The sequence below is a fragment of the Cryptomeria japonica genome, chromosome 4, assembly GCF_030272615.1.
Source record: "Cryptomeria japonica chromosome 4, Sugi_1.0, whole genome shotgun sequence".
In the NCBI taxonomy this organism is placed as follows: domain Eukaryota; kingdom Viridiplantae; phylum Streptophyta; class Pinopsida; order Cupressales; family Cupressaceae; genus Cryptomeria; species Cryptomeria japonica.
Window position 1 is genome coordinate 591,067,402 of NC_081408.1, and position 14,573 is coordinate 591,081,974.

The following is a 14,573-nucleotide window of genomic DNA, read 5'->3' on the forward strand; positions in this document are numbered from 1 at the left end:
TTTGTCTCTCTCCATCTCTCTCTCCCCCTCCCTTTCCCTTTCTCTATCTTTGTCTCCCCCCCCCTCTCTCTCTCTCTCCATCTCTCTTTATCTCATTTATCTCTTGTCTCTCCCTCTCAGCCTCTATCTTTGTATCTCTCTATCTCACTCTCCTCCTCTCTTAGGTGTATCTCTCTCCCACTCCCTCCCTCTCCTCCCCCTCTCTCCCTCTATAGGGTCATATGGTATTCTTAGGGGTCATATGGTATCCTAGGGATCCATGCATGTGTTCTAAGGGGTCATAGGACACCATATGACCCATAATGACACATAAGAGGTCATGTGGAGTCCTAAGGGGTCATAGGACACCATGTGACCCCTTAGCACACCATACAACCCATAATAACAAAAAATGGTGTCCTAAGGGGTTATAGAACACTATATGACCTCTTAGGACACCATACGACCCATAACGACACCATATGGAGTCCTAAGGGGTCATAGGAGAACCTGAACTTGGAGGACACCATTTTGTGTTTTTTCATGTCATATGGTATTTTTAGGGGACATATGGTATTATTAGGGGTCATATGGTATCCTTTTTCTATTTTTTCATGTCACATGGTATTCGTAGGTGTCATATGGTATCCTAGGGATCCATGCATGTGTCCTAAGGGTTCATAGGATACCATATGACTCCTTAGGACACCATATGACCCATAACGACACATAAGAGGTCATATAGAGTCCTAAGGGATCATAGGACACCATATTACCCCTTAGCACACCATATAACCTATAATGACACCAAATTGTGTCCTAAGGGGTCATGGAACACTATATGACCTCTTAGGACACCATACGACCCATAACGACAACATATGGATTCCTAAGGGGTCATAGGAGACCATATGACCTCTTAGGACACCATATGACCCCTAACGACACCATATGGTGTCCTAAGGGGTCATAAGGTGTCCTAGGGGTCATAAGACACCATAAGACACATAACGACATCATATGGTGTCGTAAGGGGTCATAGGACACCATATGACCCTTAAAACACAATATGACCCCTAACAACATCTAAGGGGTCATAGGACACTATATGATCCCTTAGCACATCATAAGACCTATAATGACACCAAATAGTGTCCTAAGGGGTCATAGAACACCATAAGACCCTTTAGGACACCATATGGTGTTGTTGTGGGTTGTATGGTGTCCTGAGGGGTCATATGGCATCCTATGACCCCTTAGGACACCATATGATGCCGTTATGGGTCGTATGGTGTCTTAAGGGGTCATATGTTGTCCTAAGGGGTCATAGGACACCATATGACCTCTAATGACACCTAAGGGGTCATATAGTGTCCTAAGGGGTCATAGAATGCCATATGACCCTTTAGGACACCATACGACCCATAACGACGCCATATGGAGTCCTAAGGGGTCATATGGTGTCCTAAGGGATCATAGAACACCATATGACCCCTTAGGACACCATATGACCCATAGCGACACCTAAGGGGTCATATGGAGTCCTAAGGGTTCATAAGACAACATATGACCCCTTAGTACACCATATGACCCATAAATATTATCCAACCAATACATCCACAAGATCCAAATAAACCAATACGTTCATCTTCTTCAAAGGTTCTACTTTATATCCTACCTTAAAAAAAATTTAAAAAAAAATAGACCACCTTATCAATCTTCTTATCACCTCATCTATATGTAAACAAAAAGAAGATATATTGGAGGGAGAGGAAGAGAGAGAGAGAGAGAGAGAGAGAGGGATAGGGTATGGAGGAAGGGGGAGAGAGAGAGAGAGAGAGAGAGAGAGAGAGAGAGGGATAGGGTATGGAGGAAGGGAGAGAGAGAGAGAGAGAGAGAGAGAGAGAAAGAGAGGCACCTTGTACGCGCTTGAGAGGGGGAGAGAGGGAGACAATATACATACATACACATGTGTGTATATATATACTTAATATATTATATATTATTATATACATATATATAAATAAATATTATATATTATATATTTTTATATTATATAAATTATATATTATATGTATATACACATTATATATACAATATCATATTATACACACTCCCAAAATTTAAACAAACTTAGTGTGTACACGCTATTTATAGTAAAAATAGCACATACGCGCTTTTTATAGTAAAAATAGCGCGTACGCGCTTTTTTATAGTTAAGATAGAGCGTGTGTGTTTCTTACACCATAAGTACCTCGTACACACTTTTTATACCATAGGTACCTCGTATGCACTTTTGACTGTTTAGGCTTGGAAATAGGCCTAGATGACAAAACTACAGTTTGGAAGTTTGATTTCTCTCTATTTCCCTCCTCTTTGACGTGTTTTATTTTATCAACTTGGTTTCTCGACTTTGTCATCATCAGGTTTACACTTCATAAAATGGGTATTTCTAAAATTGCCACCATATTTTCACCCATCTTCTGAGCTTTCCAACCATATAATTTTTTAAAAATTTGAACAACAATAACATATTATTATTGAATTTCTTTTACTAGTGTCTCCATAGTTCTCACAGACATACGTGCACCATTTTTTTAATAAATTTTGATATACTTATCCAAATTTTAAAAACTTTATATATTATAGTAGTTCACTTGATTCTTTACAATTTAAAAAAAAAAATTGTATTTTTGATTTTTTTAGTGCAACTTATGCTTTGCGCACGAACAGGTACCTAATTTTCAAGATGTGCTCGATTAGAAAAATCATAAAAAGAGAATACTCAACAAAAAATTACAAAAAAATACACATCTTCTAGTTCTCACTCTTAACTATCTTTCTGCCAAAGGATTTGTCAAAATACTAAATCTAACTATGACTTTTTTGATGCACACATTAGACACTATGTTATGTTTTTTCTTAAAAAAGCAGGGTCTATTTTTTTGTGCACGAAGGATTTGACCCCCTTAATCTTATCCAATTTTGAAAATGTATAGTAGTTTGGAAACTAGATTCATATTACTACAATATTTGTTCTTTGATTATCTTCATATCTTGAGTGGATGACTTTCAAATTTTGTCTCCAAGTTCAGGTTAACCTGATTTCAAAAAAAAAGTGTTCACTTATACCCCCCTTTTTAACCACCATATTTGTGCACTTACCCTCTCCCTTTCATCTACTTATTAATAAATCTAAGGATTTATTTAATAGGTTCATTTCAATAGTCCCCTTTGATTAATTAATTCAAATTAATTAATCCTCCTCCCCCCGTTTCAATCAATTCTTATAATCCCCTAATTAATTAAAGCAAATCAATTTATAAGTTGTTGAAAATTAATTAGTCTTTTCCTATTATTTGAATGTTTAAATTCAAATTACCCACATGCCTCCTAACTTCTAACCACCTAACCTAACCATCCCCCTAAACTAACCCATTCCACCTAACCTTGGGTTTGCCTAACCCTATCCTATCTTGCACATCCTAACCTCCTTATCCTAACCTTCTATGGTGTGGATATTCTCCCCTTGAGACACATGGCACTTTGGCCACATGTCTCCTCTCTTAGACACTTTCCCTCTTATGAGCAAGGCTCCTGGACACTTGTCACCACACAGATGACAAGTGTCCCTTCCTCCAACCTCCTCCAGTTTCACCCTTGATATCCTCAAACTCAATCTTGTCCGTTGATTCTTGCCACCTCACCCTTGGCCTTGGAAATCCTATAAATATCCCCCATTTTGGAGCACAAAGGATCCCATCTCATTATCAATTTAGGCATTGTTACTATAGGCATGTCCACTCTAGCATATAATTTGAGCATTGTTGTTATAGGCAATTGCATTAGCTTAATTTGATCATTTTCTAGCATAATTGTTGAATCATGTAGTTTAATCAATCTCTTTTCTAGCTTAATTGCATCATCATCATAGCTTAATCATGCATATCATTAGCTTAATTAGACTCTTGGATCAATCTAGCAAAATCAATCTCATCTAGTTTGCATATCATTATCATTTCAAATCCTTCGTCTAGGTGTAGTTAAGTCACTGGGATTGCTTATCCAGATCTCAAAGAAAATCTACACTCGCATCTCTTAGGAGGTGATAGTTCTCTTTGTCATGGTTCATCTTTCATTTGCTTTTAATTTGCTAACCATGCTTGTAATGATCTATTGAGTGTTTGTGTTGCAGCTGCAGGTATCACACTTTAGAGGCATGACATTTTGGTGCCCACCATCGGGCCGGAAATCTCATTTTTGGCCTCTTAGCATCATCAAATTTTCAATCTAGCAGGTTTATGGTGGGTTTGATTCATAATTTCATATGAGTTCTCTTTCTGTCTCATACGAGCTCCTTTGTGTCCTTGTACGAGTATATGAGAATTATCATACGAGCAGGTGAGAATTGTCGTACGAATTTCTGCTTCCATGTTTTCAAAACAGATTGCATTTTAAGGTTTTCATGCTTCAATTTGATTACTACTAATGCTAACCCTGGTCTGTTTGTGAGTTTTTCAATAGCCTAACTGGTTTTTGTAGGACGATTGTCAAAGATTAAGCTCATCAAAGCTTCATTTCATCAAAACAACATGACTACTAACGTATTTGTTTTGCAGGTTGCCTAGGAGGACTCAACCAAACTTTGTGTTTTCTTTAAGTTTTCTAGACATAGTTATTTTGCTAATGGTAAATGAACATCTTTTTTTCTATGTTTGAGAAGTTGTCTAAAAGGTAGGAGAGTATGCTCTTGTCTATTTGGACAATCAGAAATCCTGACCCTTTAAGCGCTTCTATGTTTGAGATTTTATTACCTTTAGCAGTCCTGTCAAAATGGGAAAAAGTAATCACCCTGTGAGAATGACCCAAGTGAGTACAACTAGACCTAAGCTTTCTGACTCACTCTAAAAAATAGGCCTCTCGGGATTAAAGTCTCAGAGGATGGGATTATTTGAGTTTTCTCTTTTGAGATCTCTCATATCGTACATTTAGTAGAGCCTCACGGTCTCAATCACGCTTGCGTGACTACTTTTTGTTTCGATACTTTGTACGACTATAGGCATCAATCGTGCTTGCGTGACTACAAGGGGTAATTTCAAAAGGAAACCCTTACTACAAACCTTAAGATAGAAGCTACCTGATTCACCTCTGAAAGGGGGATAATCTTTGTGCAAGAGAGCTAGTAACTCTCCCAAGATACTTTCCATAGCGTGCCCCCATCAGCATTTGGAGTTGGATAATACGGCATTGAGAATCCATTGCATGAGACTTAGCAGCCATATTCTGATTAGCTATTGGGTGTGTACCTAGGTTTGCAAGAAAAGGTTTTCTCTCTCAGCCAACTTCCTTAGGATTTAGCGTGTTGTGCTTGAGATCACTTATCATATCACGTGTTTGTTGTGTCTTCGTCCCTAAAATCGAATCAGACATCTAAAACTGTAAAACAGAAGCAAAACATCAAACTTCATTGATCAAAAATTTGTCCAAACAAAAAAATTTCTCTGTTTTATCCTTAGTCGTACGAGTTTTTTAGTTTGTCATACGAAACATCTAGCTTATTGTCTGGTCCAGTGGGAATTGTCATATGAGTCATCTTAGCAAAAAAATTTGTGTTATCTTTTATCGTCTGGTCCAGTGGGAATTGTCATATGAGTCAGTTTAGCAGAGAATTTTGTGTCATCTTTTGTCATCTAGTTCTGTGAGAAATCTCGTATGAGTTTATGCCTTTTGTCATGCGAGATTTCTAGTTTGTCGTATGGGCTTGTATAAATTGTTGTCCGGAGTTGTCTAAGGTGTCGTACAAATTTTTGTCTCTATCAGTCCAGAGTTGTCTTCTTGCATGTCTTTTTCAGATCTGTCATGTTTGCTTGGTCAATTTATAGTGAGCATAAACACCTGATATTTGTGATTATGTTCTTAGATTGTCTTCTTGGTTCATTTGGTCAAGTTATCATTTGTCAAATTGGATTCTAGAAATAGACACCTCAATATTTTCAAGTATTCGCCTTCAACAAGTTCAAGATCTAAACATCTCAAAGTGCATTATCACCCTCTTCGATAAAGTGATCACTCAAAACATAGTTTCTCATCAGGATCTATCATCCTTTATCATGAAACTACAACGTTTGGTCAAGACAACCTTGTGCCACATCGTAGGATATATCATTCCTATTGGACTTGGTTTTTATCAAAATCATCATCATTGCACTCCAAAACCGAAGATCGAAAAACTTGCAAACTTTTAAACACTTGAATCATCTTTTCATTTCATATCACTCTATCACATTTACATTGACAGTTGATCACTTATTGAAACAACTCTTATATAATTGAATCCTTGCACAATATCTAACACATGTGTATACCCGTTTTAACTAGAGCGCAGAGACGGAAGATCACAGAAATGGAAATCGAAACATTGGAAATAACTGAAGATTATAGAAACATGGAACCCAAAAATGAAATACAAGAAGAAGGGGAAATAATAGAAAAACATCTCCAAGAAATCAAACAAGATCCTAAATTTGATAAATTTATGGACAAAATATTGGAGGGAGAAAAAAGAAAAATACTTCCTAATGTTAGCTAAATTTGGTGCTACAATCCCCCAAGATTTTGATATGAGCAAATTAGCACAAAAGAGAAGTGACTCTTCCCCTAATAATGAATGACATGAGGATATTTTTGGTCTCAAAATTAATGACACATTAATTCCTGATAACACAAGAACTAATGAGGAAACTTCCATTCCCAAAAAGGATGACGTAAAAATTCTCAACCATGTCAAATCTAATGAAGACACAAGAAGGGGTTGAGATGACACAGAAAGATATCAAGATCATATTAGAATACACACTCATGGTCATACCAAGACAAATCATGTTCATAATCCTATCACAGCTCTTACACAACAAATACAAACACTGCAAACACAAATTCAAGATATGCAGAAAGGAATTGTTAGAAGATACTCGCTTCAAGAAATATGTCCTTACCCCTTTGATAGAAATCTAAACATGATACCATTTACTACAGGTTGTAAAACTCCTCGATATGATAAATATAATGGAAGCACTGATCCCCAGGATCATATACAAGAATTTTGCACGTTGAGTATGGAGTTCGTACATGAGGATACCTATCTGATGATATTATTTCCAAAAAGATTAAGTGGACTAGCTATGGAATGGTTCTCCAAACTTCCACCTAGAATTAGATCATTTGCAGAATTGGTGGATAAGTTGGTTTTGCAATACTCTTATAACATTCAACATGAGGTAACAATGCTCGATTTATGTAATACTAAACAAAAGAGTGGATAACCTTTCATGACGTTTCTACAGAGATGGAGACGATTAGCTTCATGATATCCTCGAATGGTGTTGGGATATGAGACGATAGACATATTCATTGACAACCTAAATGGACAAATGAGTTATCATCTAAAAAACAAATGCCATCAGAATTTTGAAAACATGATTGATAATGGTATCAGAATGAAAGAAACTATGGTAAAGAAGGGTGAGTTGAAGCTATACAAAGAAGGAGTTAATCCTCCTAACAACAATGTTAGCAGCAATAACAATGATAAACCTAAATTTTGGAATAGAAATTGAAATGTCACGATGGAATAGTGGATAACAACAATGAAAAACCAAAACAACCAGTTTTCAATTTATCCACTCACTTAGTAGCAGCTCAACAAAACAACAATCACCAAAAATCAACTTTCAACAATTTCTTTCAAAGGAAATTTACAAACATTGGTGAACCACTTGGGCTAGCACTAAAGACACTTCTTGCAAACAAATTAATTACTTTATCAAAAGGAAGGAACTACGAACCTCAAGTAAAACCCTCTTGGTGGAACGATAATCATTATTGCGATTTCCATCGAAACAAGGGACATCACACGGATAATTGTCAGTGGTTGAAACAAGATTTGATTGATAATGGAGTATAACTGTGGATGGACATATGACAAACAAATCTCATTCAACTTTTAAAACTCCACTTCCAAACTATGAGAAGGTTGAATTATCAGCAACACATAATGGTAAGGGTAAAGCAAAGGTAAACTACGCTCATACATATGATAATGTGGTAAATGTGATTGTAGTTAAAGAAAAGAAACATCAAGAACCTGCTCATTCTATCACAAGAAGTAAAGCTAAAGTTGTTTTGCTAGGTCCTACCACTAACATGCCATCCACTGCAAAACAATATAATCTAGTGGAGCAATTGCAGAAAACGTCCGCACAAATATCAATCTTAGAACTTTTAAATCTTTCACCTGCACACAAAGAAATTCTTGAACGAGCATTAGTAGATACAATAGTATCTAAATATCTTGATATAGATCAATTCCAAACCATGGTGGGACACCTCACAACCCCTCACTTCTTATCATTCACCAAAGAAGACAACATGTCCTTGCAATATCTCCATAATGCTCCCTTGCATATTGAAGTCATCATTCATAAGATGTGAGTTAAACATGTCCTAATAGATGAAGGAGTTGTCTTAAATATTTTATCTTTGAGTCTTGTCCATACTCTACGTTATTCATAAGATGCGGTTGATCCCCGCAAAAAGATCACCATCAAAACCTATGATGAAGAAGACCATTCCTCTAAAGGAATTGTGATGTTACCCATCAGAGTGGGACCTTTACAAAAAGACACAGCATGCCAAGTTCTAGACTTGGACTTATCATACAATGTACTCTTGGGAAGACGCTGGATACATGACATACAAGTTGTTCCATCAACATATCACCAGTGCCTAAAATTTCCCTGCAATGGGCATGAAATCACGATCTCAGCAAATTCAAATCTATTTCAGTACTTTAGTAATCTCAAACTAGTTCAAGAGGTCATTGTTCCTCATAATAGGGAGGCATCATCTTCAAACACACAAACCAAAGAAAAATCATTTGCCTCAATTTTGTCAAGTATGGAAAAACAAATGCAGCTAAGAGATCGAGGGAATGAAGAATATTCAATATCACAATTACCACTCTCTCCTAAGTCCTATGGAAAACCATCAAACTCTAAACAAAAACCAACTGTGAAACATCTTCCAATATTTGATGGAGCATTTGTTAGCGTTGGGACCTTATAAAAGGAAACAGAAGACAAAGATGTTCTACAGTGGCTATACAAGGATGAAGAAGTCCAAAAAAAGATCAATAATGTCCGCATACCCATAGAAAAGTATGGAAAAGGATTTAACATTGTTTAAAAATGGGATACATTGGAACAGGCCCTATAGGAAAAAGAAAAGAAGGTATCTCAGAACCTATCCAACCTTACACTCAAGAGGCTACAGACAAAGCAGGGTTAGTGTATGGTCAAGTTACTCTACCAGAAGACACATCTTCTAGCCAACAACATGAGGAATACAAAAAACAAACAAGAACAACTTGCAATTGAAAGGGAAGAAGCATCAGCCAAGCAACAAGCACAAGCAAAAATGAAATGGCAAAAGAAGCAAGCTTATTGAACAGGAAAAATAAACTAAAAGCACCTACCAAGGAGCATTATCTCTAAATCAAAGCAAGCACGAACCTAGTATTACTCAAGGAGAACTCATAGCAAGATTGACAGAACTCAATCTCAGTCCAGAAGAGGTTAAATATGAAAGAAGAAAAGATATAGCAAGAAAAACAGAAGAAACAAATCAAACACTATATGAACAAATCTGTAGATTGCAAGCTACAAGTGAGACAGATTCTAATGAATGGGAATGCGATTCCTATCACTCTGAAGAATTAGCTGAAGAAAATTGCTTTGAAGAAGATGTAGGAGTCGATGTAGTTCACACGTATGCAAAGAAAACATTGGGAACTAGCCCACTTGAATTAGACTCACATTCAGCTAACTTGGACTTAATCGAGGATGATCAGGATCTCCTTGTGCGAGGTCATTTTGATGAGAGTATCGTTCTAGACATTGACATACATATCAAAAACTTTGAAACTATTGGCATTATGTGAACTAGTATGAGGACATGATGACATTGTATGTTGTCATTAATGCCAATATGCTGAAGAGTGAACTAGTATATTGAAGTAAGAAACTGGCAAGTAAAGCGGTATGTTTGTTCAAGGTGAACTGGTATGTTAGAGTGAGAACCGAAACCGGTATGTCCGAGCGAGAACTGGTATATGGTAGGACTACCGGTTGGTAGTCTCATCCTCAGGGTTTCCGATTGAATTGTTTCAAGCCTGTATGATTCAATCGATGACTTTGTGTGATGAGGTAGCATTGTAACGAAGAACAGATCATGTTTCCATGTCAGCCTTGTGCACGTGAAGGATCTTGCATGAAGGAGATTTCTCCTATCTACCTTGGGAATGTGTGAAGTCTGTAAACGGTGAAATCATGTGATGGGTTATCAACCACCATGAAAGTGGTGGAGAACGAAGGATGGAGAATGTTTTGAGATTAGTTCAAGACTGTTGCATTTAATGCAATGTGCTCAACGGTCAGGATTGAACCATTTGAATTACTTAACCAAATAGGTTTAGGGTGTAGGGTTTATGCTACCGACCTATCTGTTTCCTATAAGTTTGATATTGTGTTTCTTTCTAAGGTTGTTGGCAAAAGTTGTGTGTGTGTATCTAAGAGAAGTGATACATGATTCTTGCCAGACCAGAGGAGAGAAGTGATACCTGGAGAGTGTAAGTGTAGAAGGTAAAGAGGAGCTAAAGCAGATCTGCATTGGCATTAAGTGCTATTACCATATCATTGTAATACCTATTGATCTTTAACCACTTCAACAGTTGGAAATCCCTTAACAGGGTAGCTTTAACCGGCTTGTTGTAAATCCTTTAACAGGGTGACTCAAAACCATTGAGTTCTTGAAATCCTCTAACAAGGTAACCTCTAACAGGGTTTAACCTTTAACCAGGTGATCCCTAACAGGATCGGTTCCTAACAGAACCTATTGTACTATCTTTAACTAGACAAGGCTTCTAATAGAGCAGACTTCTAAAGAGTTCAAAAATAGCTTGTGGGTATTCATCCCCACCGTGGTTTTTCCCAGTTGGGTTTCCACGTAAAAAATTTGTGTCATGTGGTGTTTTTCATGTGATGGTTTAAGCGATTCGTGTCTGAAGGTAAATCATGTTGATCTAGTTGTTTATATATTTATGATGATAGAGTACATGTTCATGTACTAGGGTGAAATGGAAATGATGTATTAGATTGTATGGAAAGATAAGTGTCAACCGGTTTAAGTTTGTCTCAGTTATTCTGGGTTTTTCTGATTGTACTCTGGTTAAGACCGGTGTTACTATTTGTTTGCCAAAGTGCAGTGTCTGCAGACAAACCAGTTTTGGTAAGTGTTTCTGTCTGTACTGATTCACCCCCCCCTCTCAGTACCGGTTTGGTATTCATTGTTCATCATTTGAGTTATCAATTGGAATCAGAGCGTCCTCCAGGTCCTCTGTGTTGCAAGCCTAACCGCTTGGGGAAAAGATCCTTATCTAATGATGAAGAGGGAAGGTCCAAAGTTCAATAGAGATAACTTCAAAATATGGAAAGACAGAATGAAGATATACATCAGAAGCATGGGTGCTCAACATTGGAACTATGTTGAGAATGCTTATGTTATCCCTACCGATACTCTCACCGATGATCAAAGAAGAGAGATTCAAGAAAATGGGCAAGTCATGGAAGCCCTAATCAGCAGTCTATCTGACATTGAGTTCATTGATGTCCAGGATAAAGATAATCCCAAAGAAGTATGGGAAGCTCTAGAGAATATCTATGGTGGTGATGAGCATGTAAAACAAGCTAAGGAGGAGAGCCTTAGGGGTAAGTTTGAAGACATGCGGATGGTTGAAGGAGAGACCATTCAACAATATGGAATAAGAATCAAAACCGTTGTTGGAGACATCAAGAGTGCAGGAGGCAAAATAGAGGACTCCACTGTTGTAAGCAAAGTCTTGAGATCTTTATTACCAGTGTATGCATTAAGGGTTGCTGCCATCCAAGAGCTAAGATCAATAGACAAGTCAAAGGTATCCCTAGACTCTATCATTGCAAAATTGATCGCTTATGAGCTGAATAATTATGATGGCAGTATTCAAAAAATTGAATTAGCTTTTAGAGCATCTGCTACACCTTCTAGAAAGGGAAAAGAAGCTAGTACCAGTTATGAACCAAGGCAAGGCAGAGAAATGGATGATGAGGAGATCCTAATGGAGTTTGAAGCTCTTCTTGCTAAGAGACTTCCCAAGGGAACCAGTAAATACAAAGGTAAGCTCCCTTTGAAATGCTTTTCGTGTAACCGGATTGGACACATTGCTATAAACTATCCTAATGGTGACAACAAGGACAAATCAAAAAAGTTCAAGAAGTTCAAAGGAGGAAACTAGAGAAATTGTTTTGTAGCAGTTGATGAAGGAGTTACTGATGAGGAATCAGAAAATGAAGAAAATGAAGATATTGTGTTTGTAGCTGTCAAGGAGGATGTGTCGAACAAGAAAGCTCTTGTCTCTCGCTTTGATAATTCCAATGATTGGATTATTGACAGTGGTTTCTCTCACCATATGACTGGTGACCGGAGTAAGTTTCTAACTCTAGAAGAGTATGATGGTGGTGTGGTCCATTTTGGTAATGATGCACCATATATGGTAAAAGGCAGAGGGTCTATCTCTCTGAATGGAAAGAGCAGTGTTGACAATGTGTACTGGGTTGAAGGTCTCAAACATAATCTTTTGAGTGTTGCCCAGCTGAATGACAATGGACTCACTTTGGAATTCAAGAATGGAGTGTGCAAAATCAAAGGAAAGAATGGTGAACTGATGGCCACCGGCATGCAGACCAAAGGTAATCTATTTCAGCTGAATGAAAATATCAGTACATGTCTTATGGCCAAGTTCGATGACAGTTGGATATGGCATAGGAGACTCTGCCATGTAAACTTTGATAACATTGTGAAGGCCAATAAGATCAAGGCAGTTAGAGGATTGTCAGTGCTGAGAAAACCAAAAAATACCTTGTGCAAAGAGTGTCAACTGGGGAAAATGTCTTCTTCAACCTTTAAAGGTAAGTCTTTTACTGTAGACAATCTACTTGATCTTGTGCATACTGACTTGTGTGGTCCTATGAAAACTAGGAGTGTGCAGGGAGATAGGTATTTTATGATTTTGACTGATGATTGCTCAAGAATGATGTGGGTCACATTCTTGAAAGATAAGTTTGAAGCTTTTGGAAAGGTCAAAACTTTCAGAGCATGGAGAAGGAAAGCGGTAAAAGGATCAAGTGCCTTAGAACTGACCAAGGAGGGGAATTCACTTCCGGTGAATTCAACAAGTACTGCGAAGAACATGGCATCAAGAGGCAACTATCTACCCCCTGGACTCCATAGTAGAATGGCCTAGCTGAGAGGAACAACTGAACTATGGTTGAAGTTGCCAGAACTATGTTGATCCAAGGGAAGGTTGCTCACACCTTTTGGAGAGAAGCGGTGAGCACTGCAGTCTACACAATGAACCAGGTACTCATCAAGAAAGGTAAGGATAAAACTCCTTATGAGTATTGGACCGGTAAGTCACCAGTGGTTAGCTACTTTAGAGTGTTTGGTAGCAAATGTTACATCAAGAGGAGCGAACACTAGAGCAAATTTGATGCAAAATGTGATGAGGGAATATTCCTAAGATATTCCACCAACAGTAAAGCTCTCAAATGTTTCAACAAAAGGACTCAGAGAATTGTGGAAAGCATCAATGTGAGAGTTGATGAGACCTCTATAAGACCTAAGGAAACCAGCAATGAGCAAGTAGGAGATGAACCAGTAGTAACCTTCTGGGAACTGGTTCCAAGTCAACCAAGTACCAGTAACAGTGTTCCTACACCGGTAGATGTAGATGCCAATACTGATGAAGAAGAGGATGAAGAAGAAAAGCAAGAGGAATCTGTTAAGACCATTCCTCGGTATATTAAGTTGAATCATGTTTCTAAGCAGATCATAGGAGATAAGGATGCAGGAATCCTTACAAGAAGAAAGGTCAGAGAAAACTCATGCATGATCTCTGAATTTGAGCCTAAATCATTCAAAGAGGCACATAAGGATGAAGACTGGATCAAGGCGATGGAAGAGGAATTTGACCAGATTGAGAAAAATGGTACATGGTCTTTGGTACCCAGACCGGAGCATAAAAATGTCATTGGCACCAAATGGGTTTTCAGAAATAAGTTGAATGAGGATGGCACAGTGATTAGAAACAAAGCCAGACTAGTGTGTAAAGGATATGCCCAAGAAGAAGGAGAAGACTATGGAGAGAATTTTTCTCTCGTAGCTAGATTGGAAGGAGTTCGTATGCTTCCTAAATGGTGTACTTGAAGAGGAGGTGTATATAGAGCAACCAGATGGGTTTGCCCTATCTGAAGATAGTGATATGGTGTGTAGGCTACATAAAGCCTTGTATGGTCTAAAGTAGGCACCTAGAGCATGGTATGAATGCCTGCATTCCCATCTTGTGAAGATTGGATTTGAGAGAACAAGTGAAGATATCAATATCTACTTGAAATCAGAAGGAGATCAAATTCTGGTCTGTGAGGTATTTGTTGATGACATAATCT